This window comes from Paramormyrops kingsleyae, chromosome 17 (assembly GCF_048594095.1).
Source record: "Paramormyrops kingsleyae isolate MSU_618 chromosome 17, PKINGS_0.4, whole genome shotgun sequence".
Taxonomy (NCBI): Eukaryota; Metazoa; Chordata; class Actinopteri; order Osteoglossiformes; family Mormyridae; genus Paramormyrops; species Paramormyrops kingsleyae.
This window is the reverse complement of record NC_132813.1, coordinates 7,369,762-7,391,002: the sequence shown is the minus strand read 5'-3', so window position 1 is coordinate 7,391,002 and position 21,241 is coordinate 7,369,762. Positions and strand designations below refer to the sequence as shown.

At 39.4% G+C, this 21,241-nt stretch overlaps 1 protein-coding gene across 2 annotated transcripts in view; it reads left to right on the top strand.

The window, feature by feature from the left end:
* Positions 1–21,241, top strand: part of LOC111856401 (ubiquitin carboxyl-terminal hydrolase 25-like) — a 102,943-nt gene that overhangs the window by 54,162 nt on the left and 27,540 nt on the right. For both annotated transcript variants that reach the window (XM_023836329.2, XM_023836333.2), the window contains one exon: positions 16,030–16,083. The gene's annotated coding sequence lies outside the window, so the exon portion shown is untranslated. The remainder of the gene's footprint in view (positions 1–16,029; positions 16,084–21,241) is intronic.

Sequence of the window (21,241 nt, the reverse complement as noted above, 5' to 3'; positions counted from 1 at the left end):
CTTCCTTAAAGTTTCTCTTCCCCTCCCTCCTTCTGCCTTTTCCTCCTTTTTGTCCTGCTCCACGATGCACCTGGTGTCGACCGAACCTCCCCAATTGACCTTTATCTTTTGAATTCCATATTTGCCAGTTCTCTACACTCACTGACGTCTCTTTCTCTCTCTCTCTCTCTCTCTCTCTCTTTCTCACAATTTATTGTCATTTTTTTAACGCTTATAAGCATAAACATTGAGCATTGCCGCAGGATTCATTGGCATTTTCTCAGTTTCGCATTGTTTGTTCGTTGGTGAAAATGCGTTTTAATTGGCCTGCTACATGTTTTGCACTGTCACAGTTACGCGGTAATTGCGTTCTTGAAAACCACTGCCTGAAATTCCATATGTTTTGATTTCAATTATCGGCAGTGCTTTGCAGAATAGACAATACAACGGATGTAGTACGGGCAGTTAATTAAGAGCAAATTATATTAGTAAATAAAACTAACATCTGTGGTAATATTTGAACAAAGCAAAGTAAATCTGTGAAACTGATTGTAATTATTCGACATATTTAATTGCTAAGTGTGTTATTGATGCTGTTTTGATGTCCTATACAAGCATTTTTCGTGTTTCTGAATGAACCTTCAAGTGAATGTACAGAAGATTGTTTTGTATTACAATGAGACCTCTGATTTTATAGAATTATTTCATTAGAAATGTACATTGTAAAAGACAAATTACTGTTTAATGTGAGTTTAGTGTCATAAGCTGAAAAATGTTAGGTTAAAATATATTTGAACAACATCTTATGTGGAATTTTAACTGCTGTTTAAATGAATATGTTACTACTGGCAAAATGATGAATTTAAAATATTCTGTCATTAGGAAATAACTTTTATTACTGAGATTTTAGGGTGTGGACCACTGTTTCCTTTTGAGGTTTTATGTTCTTCATTTTCTGGATAACTTCTGGTTTTTCATTGTATGTAGCAATACAAACAAAGTCAGATTTTGAAAAAATTATTCAAAGAAAAATTTAATATCTACAAATTACCAAGAAACGTGTGCAAATGCACATAATTTGTATGTCATCAGAGGAGTGGTAATTCTGCCATCCGAGCGTCATGGAAAAATATTGCAATATTGAGAGCATATGGATTGTATAAAAGTTGTCATTTGCCAAAGTCCTTGAGACAGCTTTTTAATAAGATAATGCCTATTTTAGGAGGGGAAAAAATAAGGATTTTGTTAAGAGCACAGATAGTAGGTAGGATTTTTCTCTCAAAGAACCTGTATTTTATGATTTAACCAAAACTCCTCAAGTTTAATATTTTAATTCATTTCAAAATCATTCATTTACTTATCTTGAATTGATATTTTATCAAAAATGCACGCATTTATGTTGTTTAAGCACATTTGTTTTTCATTTTGCATAGGACCAGAACAGGAAATTATAAGATTTTGTTGGTCTGTTTTACATTTATTGAAAAATTTCCCAGGGGTGGGATTTTGTTTCTTTAATTATATCCAAATGCAAACAGCATTTCTATATAAAAACCTGCTTTTTAAAGTGTATTTTTAATTGACATGTTTTGGTTAAACTCAACTTTGCACAAAACAGAATATAGTCATCACAGTAATTTTACAGAGGTTTGCGCTCATTGTGTCTTTAAATACTGAGGTTATTTTTGTAATGAATAGTGTTTACATGACCTTTTTTGAATGGTAGGTGTTGTTCTGCACCTGCATCAGCTCATTTAAAGCCACATTAATTGGAAAAACAGATGGGAGGCTTGTTGATACAGTATAATTTGTGAATCTGAGTGTCGTGCTGGTAAGACGACTTTCCTTTCTTGATTACCACCTTTTGTTAAAGGACTTGTGAGAAACACACTCCACAACCAGGAAGTGTCTTGTCATGTAAATGTGAGGGTATTTACTCGTTTTCAGATAATTAAATGCTTTAATGGACCATTGTGTGTTGAGATAAAGGGGAACATCCCTTTGTCGCAAGTCACAAAAACAACTTTGTCAAGAGCAGCACTTTGCCAGCAAGTGTGCTTGTAGGTATTTTTGATCAGGCATCATTTGCAGGTACTTGCCGGGGTCGTTGGGGTCCTTCCGTGTCGTCAACCTGCCAAAAGGACGGATGTTTGCGCAAAGTCCCTTTCGCTCACGTGGATATTCCATCGCCTTCACGAGTGCCACTTTGTATTTGTTAAATGATGCAATAAATGTAGTTTTCCCCCCTAAGATTATAGTGAAACTTATATTAATTTCAAGTTTTAGCTAAAAACTATTATACATGTTTAATGACTTATGTAAAATAAAACAGACTGCAGTATGAAAGATCACATCTTTTAAGGGATTATCAAATTGGGTAATTATTAGGTCATCCAGTGGTGTGAAAAGTTGTACAATCTATATATATTTCTACCTCTAATTTGTTCCATCTTGCTGGTAATAATGGTTTTCTTTGATCTCTGAAAAAGGACACAATGTTTATACCTGGGCAATGCTAAATTTACGCTTTTACACACATCTGTTAAATGGGCAACTTTTGTATCAGTTATCAAGCAGTGAATCGTTTACCCCAAATATGTGGCGTTTTAAGATGTCCAATAATGTTTTCTCTTTTGTAGTAAACCAAAGGTTTTCTGTTAGAATAGGAGTTCTGGACCTTACTATTAAGACGATTAAGTTTAGATTTGTTTTGAAAATTGTATCAATAAAGTAGCCAGTAAATTGGAGGTGATGCAGCATCCATATTACACTAAGCGTTGCAGTATGATGTAGCCACACATTATTATGACTAAAGAGGCTTTTTATCACATCATCGCTTAAGGAGCACTGACAGATGGACACCAGGGCATGTTTCAGGAGACGGACATATTGTCCGCCTGCTATACGCTCTCATGCTCCGGACAGCAGCCATTTCTCCAGCCAGTTATTTTCGGAAGAACGAAGTCGACTGGAAGTAGAAGCGTAAGCAGTTGGGGGTTTATGCGAGCGAGCGTCGGACAAGGAGAAGAGGCGGGTGCACTGAGACGGCTCGTACTCTGGGTGTGTGTGTGTGTGCGCGCGTCTGGGAAGAGGCTGCTGATTGGGGGGGGGAGGGGTTGGGTGACGCCGGCGATGGTAGCGACATTGGTGGCTGGTGGGTCTGTGGGACAGAGGGGCTGGCGAGGGCCGGGGCGCATTAGAGGGGGGGGCCAGCATCTCGGCTCTGTGTCAGCCGTCACTTTTGCGCTACTGATGAAGTTATAAATAATGCATCGAGCGATTTCAGCCCCCCCCCCCCCCCAGCTCATAAGGAAAGCGCAGCTGGGCTGGGGGCTTCATTGTATAACTGGTACATTTCAGCATGGAGGGTCACATCAGATGCCTGTCAGCCAGCCAAAGAGGCGAAAATGTCCAGGAATAAAAAAATAAATAAAATAAACAAGCAAACAAACAGATAAATAAGAGAGAGGATTTCAGGGTGTAAAGGGACAGTTTGAAATTGGAGAAATTCCTTGTTAATCCTTACTTCCCTGTACCAGCCAGCATCTCTGGTGCTGGTGCTGGTTCTTGGGTTTTGTTTTGTTTTTTTTTTTTGTTTTTTTGTCTGCTGTGGACTGGGCCAGACTCCCCTCAGGTCACTTGATTAGCTTGCCGGTCACGGACCGGTCTGGAGCAAGAGCAGGAAAAGCCCAGCTGCCTCTTGTTACGTTTTATCGATTGCATTCCGGTGTCATTCAATTAAGACACAAATGTGATGGATGGTCTCTGTATGGATTCCAGGGCTCTCCGGTGAATGATTAAACCCTCTCCCCCCCCCAAACTTATTTCAGGATATCGGACTGCTATGATTCTAAGTAAAATGCAGCAACGTTCAACCAAATTGCTATTCTTGTTATCAAATTGATATTCTCCGTGGTGCTCATATTGATACTAGCAGAGATCGGAGAGTGGACAGCTACTTTTGTTGGTATTAATTAGAATTAAAATGAAGAGTGTTAAATCAACATAATTTGTCCGGACTGAAAAGCCGTCAAGAGAATGTAGAAGCTTAAAATTATGACACCATTAAACAGTTTAGCAATTTTGATATGTTTTTCAAGAATGTCTTCCTCACCCCTGAGTTTGTGATAGCAAACTTTTTAGAAGGATTTATATTAGTATTTTTTATGTTTTTAGAGGATGAATAGCTTGCCATTAGCTCTAAGGGTAACTTCATGTTCTTGCTTTTAGCTGGTGTCGAACAATTGAATGAATGCATTGTTCTCAATTAAAATTTTTAACAATCTGCATGATAGGCATCTTTTTTCTGTTCCCAAAGGACTTATCAAAATCTGATTATCCCATCCTAATATTATTACTGCTTTTTATATGCTCCTTAAAATTATATTGTTAATTTTTCAGAAGCTGCCATTTAATTCTTGTTGTTGTTCCTAACGACAAAAACTTTACAGTACAAAATAATTGCAATTGCGATACATCTGTTTAACTTCCAAAACAGTCCTAAAAACATGGACATTTGAGACCAACTGGCTTGCATTTACTAACAATTTAATATTTTAAGTTAATAGTTATGTATTTCATGTGTGATTCTCTAAGGTGTGAAGGTTCAGAGATAAAAAAAATTTAATAGATGTATTTTATTGGTATTTTTTGCAAATGATTATTTTATGCTTTATAATGCATTTTATGGTTGACTTTTTAATCATAGATGTAAATTGGCATTTGAAGTAGTTTGTACATGTAAATGAAGCCTATTGTGTGAATGTATTATTTCGGTTGTTGTATTAGAGTCATTTTTATACCCCAACAAAATTCAAAAACACTCTCGCCAATTCATGTCACCTTTTCAAAGCCACCCGGGCATCCGTCTCCAACACAATAGAAACATTCCCCATTGTTTAATTTTTTTCGTTTTAAATAAATACACGCTAGCCATAAATACTTTGGCATTGCCGGCTCACAGAATCCGCGTAGACGCTAGACACTCCTCGCAGCTGCCACACATGGCGGCTGTACTGCGGACCGCTCGCTTAAGCCAAGGCCAGCGCTGCAGACTTTCACCGGTGTAGGAAGGAACAATTCACAGGGCAGGCTTAGACATTGAGCTTGCATGGACCCCGACTCCATTTTCAGCTTTTGTTCCTGCCCGGGTGGCACTTGGCATGTGGCGACTTTGACTTCATGCCGGGCCTGTCTTCTCCAATCAGAAAGGCCCCCTTCTCATATTCACCATGTAGTCCGAACCCGTAGCCCGTCACACTTTCTGCCTCCACGGTTCGCTTCACAAGCCGAAAGGGGATTTCGGAATCAGAAATAATGTGCGAAAAATTTCTTCACAGCGTACCTTTCTTTACAATGGCATTCATTTCATGATGAAATTACATAAACTGCTTGCCCGTTTAAACTAATCTGCACCTCCTGGCGTAGTCTGTCCAATGGCTGTCAGAAGAAGAAATATTAAATGTGTTTTAAAGCTTAATAGTGTATATAATAATTTCAATTAATATAGGCAAACATTTATTTTATTTGTAATGTACTAAAATTTTATTTGTAGTTTTTATTTCACTTTCTGTATCCCAATATATTTTTCAAAGAACTATGTCAGAAATGTTTATCATTTTAAGAATTAAGTAACTCAACATCATTGAGTTTTGCTCTGATTTAAGAACATTTACTTAAATCATTTCCCCTTATAGGTAACATAAACTGGCTAGTATTGCTTATTTCTCTAAGGGTCAACCAGTCTGTATTATTTGAACAAAATCTTCAAACCACAGATATTTCAGATTAATATTAATTGCTGTTCTGTATAAATGTTCTAATAATTAACTTGAAATTCTCACATTGTTTATTTTTCAATATTATGTTTAAAATAAATATATATTTAGTCATTTATAGATTTGGAATTCCATTTAGAATCTTTACAATTTAAAACAAAATGTTACATTTAAAATGATAACTGTAGATAAAGCATGATGTTTTAATAAGAACTAAAAGCAATGAAATTTGTTTTTTAAACATATTTAAGTAATATTTATTGGAAATAAACATGCATTTTAGGATTAAATATTGTCATATCGTGTGTGCTTATTGTTTTAATTCTGTGTGTGTGTGTGTGTGTGTGTGTGTGTGTGTTCACATGATGTTTCCATTTTAAAGTGCTCCAGTAACACACATATTTGATCATAGGCGTAATAATATGCACCATACTTAATAAAAAATTAAGTAAAAAGTGTTTGTGTAATTTTTGCTATAGGGTACAAAATATCAGCTTGCACTGGACATTAGGTACTACTCAAGAGAATTCATTAAGCTTCATGTGACCATTGGCTTTGAAATACTTGCTTCAGATCAACAAATATATAAAACAAGGCAGTAGTTGTCACTATTTTTTATTAAGTCATTTGCTTTTTGAAAAACCATTTTCCTCATTTTTTTGTCTTTGTAAATGTTTGAAGTTTGCTTTTTTGTTTAGCTGTGAGTAGTGATTTGTAAAAGCAAAATGTACAGTTATTCATGCATCGTATTTTGCAGGTTTTTTTTGATAAAGCTCTTTTTTTTCTCAAGTTTTAACTAAAAACTAAGATTCCTGGAAGTTCACTGGTGAGCAGTTCTGTCGTGTCGCGTATCTGAGCAGTACAATGTTTCTCTTGATCGTGTGAACAACAACTTGGTCTTTTCACTCCACTGGTTCTTTTCGTCCGTTGCCTTTGAATTTGTTTGATTTTTTTTTTCTTTTTTCCTTCTTGTTTTGTCCTCCCTCCCTCCTTTTGGACAGAACCATAGCAACGGGGCTTGAGTGGGGTATGTTAACCCTCTGGTACTTTTAATTTCCCTCCAGAATGAAAAAAATCAGGTATTTCATAGCAAGCAAAAAAACCCAGATGTAAGGATTGCAGTTAGGAATATATGAATATGCAGTCAGTTTACTTTATTTTCATTGATTCAAAATTCTTCTTCATTTACTTTATTATACAGTGTTTTTATAAAAAAAAAAATTCAGTAGATTTTGTAAATTGTTAGCTACCTGGTAATTATTTTACATTAGTTTTACAGTTTAATAACTGGAGATTTTGTTTCTGTTCAAAGTTATGACCTTATTAATGACTTTTTCAACAATCTGTAAATATAAAATTTAAAGTCATATAATACTTAAAACACAACTTTTTAATTATTTCAATATTTTCTGTCTCAGACAGGTGTCAACATCTAATGTTAAACATTTGAATCTTTTGCAGTCGTACTCCTTGCCAACAGATATGTCTACTGTTAATTACAGCACTGCTGAAATGTTCACATCAGTATTTATTTATGCTAATAGTATATGAAAATTAAGAAACTAATATAGGAAGCAGCATAGCTTTTAATATTGTCTGCATGCTATATCACTAATATGTTTTATAGATATATCTGAACATTTTATTTTTTTCTTTCAGGAAAACAGCAAAATGCTTTTAAAAATTATTCTAAAATATATTTGCATAACAATATATGTATTATACTCTCTTTTTTTCCCCCAGAAAACTTGCATGCAATTGAATTATTTACAATTTACAAAAGACTCACCTTTAGGGGAAAAGTACAAATTCCTAAAAACAAAAATGTGAAGTTGTGAAAAGTGAATATAAATTTCAAATTAAAATTAAACAAAAGAAAAGAAAACTTAACTTATATACGTCTGATTCATTAGTGTGAAAAAAATTAATTAAAATTTTTATATGAAAATTTAAAATTTTATGCATTGAAATACTAAACTAAAATTTATTGTACTTAACTTTTTAGTTTTATTTCTGTAATTCCATATTTCATTTGTTTGAATATCGACAATTAAACAATATCCTTGAAATCACTTCCATCCGAAATCAAGCATATCCTCTGTAAATCAAAAATTGCAAGATTCCATATTTCAAGCAGAAATTAATGATAAATGGAAACTTTTAAAATGCATAGTACACCTGCGCTTCCAAGCTCAAATTAAAGTTAGACAAAGTTATCAATTGAGAAGATGATGAAAAATGCCAAAAGACAAAAAAAAAAAAAAAAAGTAGACGTGCGAGAGGGAGAGGGGGAAAGAGAGAGAGAGACATTTGGCTCACAACACAGGTTTGAACAGAAAAATGCTTGCTAAGCTATCTGGTTCACACATGCACCGACAGAAGGTTCGATATTCATTCGATCGATGAGTGAAAAGGCACAATGGTAAAATCGGACGGGCTTCTTTTCAAATACAGATCTCCGGTGTCCCCCGCAGTCTGCAGTCTCGCGGCTGGTGGCGGGGCTCTCAGGGAGCAAGGGTTACCTTAAGCCTGCTCCCCGGACCATGCAAACGAGTCTAGACCAGTGACCTGCCGGATCACTCCCTTTGAAGGCGAGGCAAGTTCGGTCACGACGAAGACAGATCGAGGCGTACCCTCGTCACAATGGGGAGCAGCCTATGACTGCTGGGAGGTAAGGAGGCCAGCGAGACCAGGCATCTGCTTCTATGGTTACAGGCCGAGCATGAAGACCTTGCTATTCAGGAGGATCCGTTCTCAGGCTCTGGTCCGAGCAGTGTCATGCATCTTGAGCGGAGGCAGCCCGAGACGATATCCACATTGGCGGACCGGTCCTTTCAGAGTGAAACGAAACGTTAGCAGATGGCTGTTTGCGGGAGGGAGAAGAGAAAGGCGGGGAGAGAGGGGAAGGGTTGGCGTCACATGATGCTTGTGAAGCCTAGGTCTGTTATTTCAGAATAAGTTTTTTTTTTTTTCGCTGTGTGATCATTGTGCTTATTTTATTTTTTTTGTAGATGTCCGTCGCGACCCCCCCCCCCCCCCATAAAGAAACATGCTCTCTAAAAGGTTGTATTCTGGCAGGATAGGGGTCAAGGTTTATGTGATGGGGCCAAAGACCCTATTGTTAAAATTTGCCTCAGTTAGATTGTCTTTTCAATTAGGGCTCTGCCTCGCTTACAGCGCTGTAATCTTATTGTAACTCCAACAGAGCACGAGAGTAATGCATTTGCAGCGCCCAGAACATCTTTCTGTCTATGTTTTCTTTTTCTTTTATTATTTCCACTAAAAGCATAAATTTCTAACAAGGCATTAAAATGGACAGGAAATCTCTGAAAAGATTTAATGCTTTGCTTTTTTGATCTCAAAAATGAGCTCTTTTCTCACCCTTGGTATGGTAAAGGGAACATTTTCTCATACAACCACGTACTGTGCTGCTACTTTTTCCCCTGAATTTTAGTCTTACATTGCTTTACTTCCCTAATGTTTTTAATGTCTTTATTCTGATAAAACATTATATATGGCTTAGTTTTCTTTTAAGGTATTATCAGGCTAGAAAGTAAAATATTATTCTCACCAGAGGATCGCTTAAAAGTGTGACAAAATAAATCTAATTTTATCCATATTAAAAGAAATCTGAACCTGTTTTGTAGTCTCAGTAAGGTAATTAAAAGGAATTATTGTATTATGAGGTATATGATCTTGCCTTTCATATGCAGCTTGTTTTTAATTTCTGAAAATCCTGAATCATCATAACCGCGATCAGCCCTGTCATTTCGACACGTGTATGTTGCCATCCTAAAAAAAAAAAAGAGATGCGTTTTGAAATACTGAAAGGCAGTGTTTGTTATCGTCGAGGTGGGCGTTCTGTTTTAGTAAAGGGTTTTTTTTTTTTGTTGTTTTGGAATGTTGAGTTTGTCTCTGAGGCTGAAAGGGTCCCTCCCAGACTCACAATAAGCTCACAGATGGCCGCCTTATAGGCCAGAGGAAGGAGCAGCATATTTGCACTGGGATCGTGGGAAAGGCTTTGGCTGAGTACACCTGCTGAAAGGCCAAGGCTGGATTAATACAAATAAAAACATTAAAGCTAAAATAATGCAATGGGGGGGGGGATCTGGGGGGCTGCAAATACAAAGCTTAATATTCACAGCCAGTGGATATCCAGGACAAAAAAAAAGGTGGTAATACAAATGTGTTAAGAGTTTCTCTCGTAAATAGAAATAGCTGGATCTGTAAATCTCGTGGCCAGTATATAAGAACAAAGCACAAAAACAATATATAATGAGGTCATATTACAGGCGTGTCTGTGTGTGTAAACAAGCGCTCATAAACGCGTATTGTGTCTCTATACCGTAGTAGTGGTCGCGTACTTGTGATGTGCTAAATGATAGTTTTATATATAGTGAGGGATTTCTGTCCAGTGTCTGATTCAATTTCTAGTGTAGTGATCCACAGCACTTGAGAATCTCATGCTCCACATCAGAGTTGCCTTTTTAAATAATCTTATTTATTTTGTTGTCTGTCTGTTTGTTCATTCGTTAATTAATTCCTTTAATATTCGTTACCCATATATTGCAAATGCCTTGCAGAGGGAGGCTCTGTGAAGTACCATGTGTATTTTGGGTTGTAATTATTTGAGTCTTTTCCTGAGCGTTGATTTTTGGTGCCGTTCCCTGTTTGTTGTGTGCACATAGAAGGCGCAGAATGCAGATCAAATAGGCCAGTTTCAGTTCTCTCAATCATAGTTCCTGTTTTAAATATGCAGCCTGTAATTGACAGTGATATGCAGATTTTAGGATCTCTGATGCAAAATAAACCTAGTTAAGAAGGAAACTACAGGCCTTTGTCAGTAAAATAAGGCTCTTCTTTTTACCTCGCTGATAAAAATACATTTTCATTATATACGTTTAATGCATTTTCAGGAATTAAAATGGAAGATATATTTTTTTTTTTGCTTTATTTTTTAGTAGAAAATATTGAAGGCTTCTCCACATAATTAATTACATTTATTGCAAAGGGATTTCTTTGTCCCGTTTAATCCTTTATTGACATTTTTTCACACCCTTATTTAGCAGCATTTGTCACATTCCGTAATTCGTGGTCTTTTACTTGCCAACTAGCTTTTAAATACATTAGTTCCAGTGGGCGGTAGACCTGAATGTAGCAGTTGTATGTAAAGGCGATGAAACCTGTTTCAGGCTAAGGCGTAAGCATATTCTTGTAGCCGTCTCCTTTTCCCCTCTCCCCCACGGAGTTATGGGAGGGAAATCCTCAAACTTTGGACTAGAGCCAAAAAGGATTAAGCAAAGAGGGCTCTCCATCGGGGTGGGGGGAAGAGTGGCTCGGCAAAAATCACGTGTAGTCGCATATAAGCTGGGGAACGAATGAAAAGACCGGAATCAGTAACGTGCGAAAACGTTCCAGTGCTCTCCTTTTAAAAAATGCACCTGTTCTAGATTTACCCAACACAGCACCTTCCAGACGTACTTGACCCGGATCAGGAGTAAAGAAATAAGCCTACTTACATGAGACATCTTTCTTTATCTTATTTTTAAAAAGATATTCGAGTTCAATTACAACTGTTAGGACTGATAGATCTCAGAATTTACGATAAATCCATGACTTTTAAAATTGACTTTCCTCGACTTATGTCGGTCCCTAGGTACGCGAACTTGTGTGCAGTCGCCGACGGACACGCAATCCGTATTTACAGACACCTTTAATAGACAATTAACAATGTGCAGCAGATGGAATACTGCTTTATTTTATTCCTTCGGCGTGGCCAAATAAAGAGCTAAACAAAACCGAGTTGATTGTATAATCTGAATAGAAGAATAGTTGCCACATTTTTACATAGGCTACGTATGCACTTAATCTAGATAGTTGTAATTGATAGTGTTATAGAGCATATGGTAGGTCACGTCTGACTGTCTTGCTGTCAACTGATAATATAATAATTTTTAATACATAAATAGCCTTGATTAAAGACCACTTGCAGTTGAAACGATTGTAGCATGAAGAATTCGCTGTTTATGTATCGGGCTCAAAGGAAGTTTGTGCCAAAGACGTGCTGGTCTTGAGAAGGGGGGGAAACTACACTGAGCACGGAGGTGCGACTTCATCTGCGGTAAAGGCAGGTAAAGGCAGTCAGGAAAGCCTTACCCCGGCCTGCAGACGCGCATTGACGGGACGCGACCGGCCGCTTTTAAACTTCGCGTTTCTCTATCTTCCGCAGTTAAAGGGATTTGCGAAGTATGAAAAAGCCTCCCGTGCTGCCACTTTCTGCCCCGATACCAGGTCCACCCCACCTGCACATGAATAACATCACAGGCTGGGAAATCTTTATATTAAAGCATAGCTTTGCGTAAAAATGTCAACGACTGTGCAATCTACCAGGCGGAAACTGATGATAATTGAATCACTTAAAATTAAGGGATACTGTCAGAGAAGAGAATATGTTAATAGCATAGGTTTTGTTTGGTTGCGGGGGTTTCTTTGGGGTGTACAGAAATGGCGTATCATGTACCCGATAAAGCCGGACACAGCGCGTTTCCTAACAATATCTTCAGACGGATTTGCCTGGGTTACAGACAGGGTTTGTCTGGGCTGCAGCCCAAGCAGACAGCGCACAATGAATAATTAAAAATAAAAGATTATATGATTAATTCCTGTTGTTAAACGGAATGCTTAAACAAACAAACCAACCATATTTTATCCTATGCCATCTTATATCTATTAAAGGCATTTTTGTGGAAATTTAGCATAGATTAAATTACATTGAAGCTTACATAAAACTTTTATTTTACATAATGGCGTGGGGGGTGGGAGCTTTGATTGTTCGTGAATAGCCGTTTTCAGGCAGGAAACGAGCTGTTTTGAATGTAGCCGTGGACCCGGTGACCCCATTGCCTCATTCTCCATGGCTGCTGTTGAAGGAGGTAAGGAAACTGACCCCAGCATAGATACTGCTTGGCAGTCGCTCTGACCGAGGAGACGTGAGAGCGCTCCCTCCCCCTCTCTGCGTGGCGGTGCAGGCTCTGCTCGGCTGGGAATGTCGTCTGTGTGCTTGTGTGTTGCCTGTCTGGCCACGTCACAGTAGCGGAAGTATTATCCCGACTGAGTTGGGCTCACCTCTGCAGTTGGGATTGTCCAAATGACCCTTTATCTGTTTTTAATTAATCTCTGATTTTCTTTTTTTATGCAAACAAGGGGGATTCAGGAGAGGTTACCCCGCTGCAAAGGACGTGCGTTCCTTTACGTAACCGCATGCGGGACTGTTGCCTGTTATTGGCTTTGCTGATTCCTTCGTATTGTCAGCTGTTTTTATGACATAAGCGCCATCCCTCCCAGGACTTTCATTACAGTCTCTCTGGTCATTAATCATCAGAGATGCTGCTCTGATAATTGCGATATTGGTCCTTGTTTATCTGCAGACTGCAATAAGACGAACTCCATAACCCGTAGAAGCTAAACTCATGGGATCTGTGGCGCTGAGATGGAGTTTGCATCGTAACTTGAAGCATAGCTTTCGTTGACGTTATAGGATACCAGAAAATCACCCCGATGATTTGTTATTAGTAAACAGTTTAAATGTGAAATATCATGTTTTGTACTTGGTTTATGGAAATATGATGCCTCTCTATGTTGCCTGAATGTTGCACTTTTCATCATTGAAATTTTTCTTGAGGTTGTTTAATTTTTGGAAGATGAGTAGCTTTTGCTGCTGTAGTACTCACACATACTCCTATACTCACACTTGTATGGCACTTAGGACAAAACCGTCTGCTAAACGACATGAATGTATATGATCATGTTCAAGGGTACAACAGCGGTTTTCCTGCTGGAATTGCCTCCCCATCACCAAAACCCAGTCAAAAAGACTGTCTTGGGGGCTTCACTGCCTGCTGGTCTCGTAGCTTTGATGCATGTATTGTTTGCATGTTTGTTTAAGATAAGTGACGTTGAGGCTGGGAATCCACGAATCCCCTGAGGAAGCAGGGAAGAGGAATGACTTGGTGGTTGGTGAATGGGGAGGGGGGGGGGCGAGTTGCCACTGATAGCTAACCCCTTTTAAAGCCATTGTTCCAAACAAAGGGCAGTCACAACACCCCCCGGGTGTAAGTGACACTCTGCTCAGTGGCCTCTTATGTGGGATTTAACGGGTTAATGGTCAACAATGGGAGTGAGGAGCATGCAGCACAGCGGGAGGGCTGCACGGCCGTGCTGGGCGGCCATAATCTCAGCTGTCCTAGTTCCTGTTCGCTTTTATTATAATCTGCATCTCTGGCCTGTGGCACAGTCCCACATACCCTGACAAGGAGTGATGCCTTTAAAGAGAAACGCGTGTCATTGTTCCAGAGCCGGAAGTTGACCTGGTTAGTCAGGTGGTTGCCGCGCCTGCAGTGTTGGCATCGCCTTCCGACTTAACGATGGAAGTCAGATGTTTGCCTCCCAGTTCAGCAGCCGCTTCCTTTGAGCTCGAGCAGCAGGAAAGGCAGGGGGTAATTAACACTGAAAGTTAACGAGAACGTTACATTGTCTGTCCAGCACCAGCACTGGGCTCGCTGAAATATGATCCGCGATTAATCTCGATGCAAGGAAGGCAGTGATAATTGTTCTCGTTCGTTAAGTATCTCTGCTTGCTTTTAGTGAGGTTTTTCTTCTTTGTCACATGGTAGCGCATGTTGAAAATGATATAATAATACTTCTTGTACAACAATATTAATTCACGGTGTTCAATCTACTTTTAGATCTATTTTTTCCATACTACCCAGCAACACCAGTGTTCGGTGTCATAATCACAGAGTTATTACTGGCTTCTATCAGGGAACAAAGGTGTCCAAATGTACTGAACAAATAATTTTAAAGATCTTGCGCATTTCCCAAAGAGGTACGTACAAGGACGTATTCAGTGGGCTGTATATCTGCCTGACTTTGGGCTGAAAAGAACTTCTGTAACGTTTCCAGCAGACGTGGATTGCACCATTTGCACGCTTGAACGCGTTTTATACGTATATTTAGCTTCGGTGAACATCCTTCTGTAACTGCCATATGTTGGAAACATTTCAAGATCTTTTTGTCTTTGAGGTTTTACGTAGGTGTCCGTACGTCGTTTTGTTCTTGTTCCTCGGTATCTTCTCTATGCATGTATGAAGGGCCAGTATGAAGCAAACGTTCTTAATTCATGTCAAGTCAACTGAGGCTTTTATGGTCATACCATCTATGTAAAGCTATACACGTAATGTTCCCAAAGGTCTACGTTACAGCATACAGACAAAAAAGGTTTTATGTGATAGGGGGTGCACATGGTATAAATCAAAAGACGAGTCTCGTTAAGTCTCGTTTCCGAGACATGCAGCTTTGATTACCTCCCCATGTGGACGTGGGCAGTTGCGTCACGTGGTTGACCCGGTCTCCCGTGGCTGGCGGATGTGCGATGTAAAAATCAGGTTTACCACAGTGATGTTTGCCGTGGTGGGGTGCGGTGAGCCGATCACCAAGGCGGTTTTCATGGTGAATTAATTTGCTACAGAAGTAGGCCACGGGGCCTGCTGCCGCCTCCATCATCCCCCAGCATCGTCAGATGTGGGGAGCCGTGGCTGGGCTGATGATACCGGAAAATCCCAAGTGATGGTCTGGAACCGAAACAGCCTAGTTGTAGCTCGACGACAGCAGGTGAGCCTGTTGAGACCTGAAGGCTCCTCGTCGAATCTCTTCAAGCTTTATCGATGCTGGAGATGTTGTGGGAATCACTCCCCAGGCAAGGTGTGATTGCTCTATGACTGGAATTTCCATCTGGCCACTTGAGGGTGGACTGTCATCTGCATCTCCAGCGCTAAAATGTCATTGCGGTATCATCGTCGTGTTTTCATGTGACTCGACCTTCATGACCTTTTCACAGTCGCAGTCCATTCACACTTGCAACCTTCCTCCAGTTTGAGGATCTGTGGCTTGTTACGGGGATAGAACCAAGAATCATTTAAGCCACACTGCGGTTTCTTGTCCAGCTTCCATTTTAGACTGAAATGAAATATCCGTGACTTTGCATACACATAACCAAGAGTTATAACTCTAGTATAAATTTTATTTTTAGAACAATATGCTTCACGTTTGGAACAACAGCCGCACTGTGGTTATGCTGAATTACAGGCCTTATGGATTTAAAATAAAATATTAAACTGTCCAGTGAGTGCAGTTGTTTATTAACCATATACTTTTTTGCTTACATGTTATTAACATAGTTGAGTCATTATTATCTAATTTGTCCACTTTATTTCAGGGCGAAGACGGAGGCTGTCCCCGTTTAACCCCAGCCGTCACACAGCCGTGTTTGGTGAGTGTATATTTGCAATCAATTTTATGTTCCCAGAGTCCTGGATTGCCCCTGTTCCAGAGGTCTGGGCTTGATTGTTGCTAAACCCTTGCAGCATGATCAGAAACACAGCTCGTCGTAAGACCCCTTAGTGCCTGCCTTTCCTGGCCACAAAATCTGCTTTTCTCATTTCCTGTGCCATGGTAGACGTTCACATCTGCGTTTCTGTAGACCATTCCCGTGGTCCTCTACCGCGCAGCTTGGGCTGTTACAGAAGGTTGTCCAACTAGCCCATCATATTCACATAGCTACATCCTGATTCTTGTCCGTTGACTGTACTCTGGCTGAACTACTTTGTGGTTGGTTTGGAAGGAGCATGGCGCGGAGGGATACCTGGCGCTATTCGTTCGAGGGCCCCTAAGCCTTAGCGCAGCGGGGGAAGAATATCTGTGCCACAAGTGACTTGCTGATTAGTAGTGTGTCTGAGCTGGGTTCTTCAGCCAGGAAGTTGTGTGGCTCAAGGGCAAGCAAGGACAGACTGGAGGGAGCAAGTAGGGCTGAGATTGGGGCAGCATTAAACTTTCTGTTTGTACTCCATAGACCCCAGCGGCGTCTTTGCCAAAAGCGCGTTTGTTATGGAACAGACTTTCAAAAAGAACAAAGCAAGGAAGCCTGTTCAGCATAGCAGGAGATTTACAGTCCAGAACCTGAACACTGTCGCTCTCGCCAAAGTGATGGCAAAATAAGACTTTAGGCTTTTTCTTTCCCAAAGCAACCACAATAAGTTTGTCCTAAAGTAGAGGATTTCATGATGGGTGAATCTGTGTACTTAACAAAGTTCATTAGCATTATAAAGCAACTTGCATATTAACTGCAAAGTAATAAAAACACACATAGATTAGTAATTATTTATATTTATTTGTGGCACAATTAAACCACTTGTCACCATGTTTATTTTTTAAATCTATTTTTATAGATGATTGCACAGGTGCAATAATGCAAACACTAAATGGCATTTTGACTTTGAGGTGACATTTCTGTGATCCCGAGTGATTTATGCACAGGTTTGCTGTGTCCTGAGGGGGGGGCTAGGAAGAAATGGCTCCCAGGCGCTTGGTTCCTGTAACAATAACGCTTTCATCACCATCCATTTTGTTAAAAATCATTATTTGTCACGCCATGCGTTACAGATAACGGACTTCGGTGGGATGGATGACGAGGGCGTGGACGTTTTTCAGACATGGCCCCTCGGATAACTTGTCACAGCTTAGGCTGCCACCATGTCGCCAAGTGCTGTCACCAGACCAGTAACCCTGTTAATGGCATTTAATGCCCTGCTCTATTGTTTATTGACCGATTCTACATTTGCTGGTGCCACTGCCATCTGCTGGGTAAAAACACGACTGAACTGGCTATTCCTGTCACAGACTGAGAACCAGAAGTCCTCTCTAATCTGTAGCCCAGAGATACACTTTTCCCCCACAAGGGAATGTTCCTGGAATAATGGATAATATTCAGGTATCCCGTTTTAGAGAGGAATTTTTATAGGTCTATATTGGGGGGGGGGTGTTTATTGATGTGAAAATGAAGCAGTGTATGTCTGAGAAGTTTGGTGGGGGGGGTGGGGGGGGTTGGCCTTCTCCATGCATGGCTGACACAGGTGAAGTTCCACATTTTGGCACATTGCTCTGGCGGGGAGCAGTATCGCCACGAACACCCCCTTGATGTTGCCTGTCTTCCTAGTTTTCACATCGGCCCTCATTCGCATGGGCATCACGCCGCGTCCTTGGCCGCCCCACCACCTCGGAGTGAGAGAGGCCCCGAGTCTCCACCTGAGCCCCAGAACCTTCAATAATAATAAAAAAAAAAAAAAACACGGGCTGACACAGAATGGTCTGTGGTCCTCACTTGGCTAGAAGGAATGAACCATCACCCTTTTATCCAAAACCAGGATACAAAACGTTTAGTTTCCAGATGGGAATGTGAGCATCTACAGAATTAGCTCTTTAGGGATTAAAAAGTTTCAAATGTTAAAATTCCCTAACCTTAATCTTTACATAAGGTAATATTTTATTTAGTAGAACAATTACTTTCACAACTTTTCACTAACCTTTGATAGGGCGTCTGCCTCAGTAGGAACATTATGTTTAAATCGTTTCGGTGATTTTTGGCGATTTTATATGTTCTGTTATAGCAGGGCATTTTCAGAGTCTGTTGTATATTGTTGAATTTTTGTGCCGAGAAATGATTTATTGTTCTGCCCCGTGTGGCCTTTAGCAGGCAGCCGCCATCGTCTCATGGAAGGCGTAGCCTCAAACGCTGCTGCAAGCCACTCGAGGCCCCTAAGATCAGCGCCGTCGGTTTTGTTAAAAAAACACAATCCGTCATAATATGCATTTTAACCACGTCTCTCCGCTGTGCTTTGTTGGTCTTGGCCTGAAATCGTTTAATCCTGAAATATTAGCTTAACCAAAATAATACATAGTAATTGTCATTGCCAGACCTCTTTCTTTACTGTTTGTGTTTCTCTAAAACCTCCTGAAACAGACGCGCATATTTCAGATGTCATCTATTGCTGCCAGAATGAATTGATCAGTAAATTAAATTTTCTGAGAATAATAGTTTGCAAAATGTTATGTGAGAGTGATTCATGTATATGTATGGAGTAAATTGAAAATTATATATGGCAATATTGTCTGTTTTCCTGTCTTGGAATAGAGTGCATGCTGTTCATTTGTTAAAGGAATTCAAATTCAAAGTAGATGCACAGTTAAGATTTTCTGAAGCTCGCATTTATTGCTGCACTTGTTGCAACGTATGTGACTGTCATGATCAAAGCCTGCCGTTCGACAGTAACGTGACATCCTTTAAGCAGTTTAACCACAGTCTTAGTCATAAAGCGAGTTCAGTCATTATATTTAATATGCTCTTAAAATTGTGAAAACAAGCAGACTGGTCTTTCCAGTGTGGTACTCATTTGAATGTCACCCCATGAATTTTACGCGTGAAGGTTTCTCCAAGAAAACATGACCCGCAAAACGTTATTCCATCTGTAAGTTTTATTCTTGGTGAAATTATTTGTATTTGGATGCCACATTTTGGAATTGGTACATGATAGTCACAAACTACAAACACATCTATTAAAATAACGACAGGTGAAAATGGTACATAGGACTTACATTATGGCTTACAGTGATGTGTAATTGTATATTATGTTTTCTGTATGTAAGGAATATTCTAAAACATTTTTATTGAGTGCTTATGCCTTGGGTACTTGGGTATTCTGGAATGAGATACATACAGATCAGATTACCAATAGACAAGTTAAAGCATTTATACAAATAAAATATTTATCTGGACTCTCCCTGAAGCCTTTGTTTGTGGTTTTATAGAAATGTGTGTCTTATTTTTCTTCATCTCGCTTTATAATTTACATTTTGCATCCTTTGATGTATTATATTTCATTTTACTTGTTTTGGCTTGATGACCAAACAAAACTGAGATGGAGGATGAGGTTCATTAACTGGTTTTAAATCTTTATTTCTTTATTATATCTGGGAGACCTGCAGTTTGTGTTAAAGTGAAGTACTTTAGTTAATTGATTTAAAAATAAAAAGTGTGTACGTGTCGTCTCGAGTGTTATTTAACATTGTGTAGAGGTCACTCTCAAAATAACTGCAAAGTGCAGTAATACCCCACTCTCTAACATTTTTGCAATGCAAAATGACTTTTCCCGTGAGATACGTTTTCTTACTTCTCAAAATGTTTTGAGTACATTTGTAAATATGCAGCTGGATAGCTAATTTATTGCAGCATTTTTGAAAAGAGTTGATTAATTTAAAATGCAAATGGAAGATGTTTCTTTGTTCCCAGTTAAATGTTAGCAAACTTGGTCCCTTTGGTTGGTTTTTGATGCATCATAGATTGACTGGGAGAGTTTTGTCACAGATTTGTATCTGTATTTAAATCTCAAATAAATATGCATGCTTCCATCGTAATGAGCTATTATGTTTCAGAGGAAAAGTATTGTAAATTACAATCGCTTTGTCACAGTTTAGCTGAACCGCTCGCAAGGAGTGAAAATTGGCATCATTGTGAATTATCCGCGTGACTCTGTTGTCATGTGAAATGACACCGTCTACGACGCCACTTACATGATGTGGCAGGAAGAGTGTGGATACGTGGAACAGCTTCCAGATCACACACGGCAGTAATCGTGGAGGGGGGGGGTGGATAGTGACATGTGATATTCCCAGTAGTGCGGGAGAAGGTACCAGGGGAGGTGTTTGGAAAAGCAGGTGCTGGCTTATCCACGGCAAGACGTGGGTGGAGGGGATTGGAAGGCGTGGGGGGGAGGGGGGGGGGGTCTCGTGTTTGAAATACTGAAGCACCGGCTTTTGATGTCTGAAGGACATCTTTAGGGGAGAGGAGTGAGTAATTTTAGAATTTTTAAACATGACAGCTACTGTTTGCTAGCTGCATATGATTATTCATGTCTCCTAAGACTGAAAGATTAGGGCAAATGTCTTTTTTTTTCGTAAGGCTTTATTTTTGACTAATTCAGATAATTTCATGGTGTGCTGTGCATTTGTTATTCATTTCCTGCTGCTCTGGTTGTATGGGCGATTTGAACCACTAAAGGAAGGGAGTGTGCAGTAAACGTGCAGAGCGATTGCATTATAATGGAAACGCTTACTCGCCCCGTCAGCAGAAGCACAAGCCATGATAGATGACGTTAATTACTTGACTTGACTTAGAAAATAAGAGCCGTACCGCAGAATTTAAGGAGTCATCAGTGTTGTGGAGAGATGATAAACAGCATCCTTCCCTACCTTAAAGTTTATTTAAGGTCCTTTCATCTTAAATAAGGGCTTTGGCACCAGGCTTGGCTGGGAAGGACACACCCGAAATAGAATTTTTGTAGTTATTATTTTTTACATTATTCTAATCTTCTCCTATGCAAATCTAAATGCACTGAAGTGCATCTGCAATGAGGTTAAATCAGCTCACGTATCACCAGCTTGTGCCAATTTAAACATGGGAACTTTGAAAGTAAAATATATTGTTTTGTGCTTTATACTGCTTCACTGTTAAGTCGATTAATCTGACTTGTATACTAGCAGAAATCGGCTTCTGGTAACAAGGAAAGCCAGGTCTGATTTGCAGATTCTACGATTTG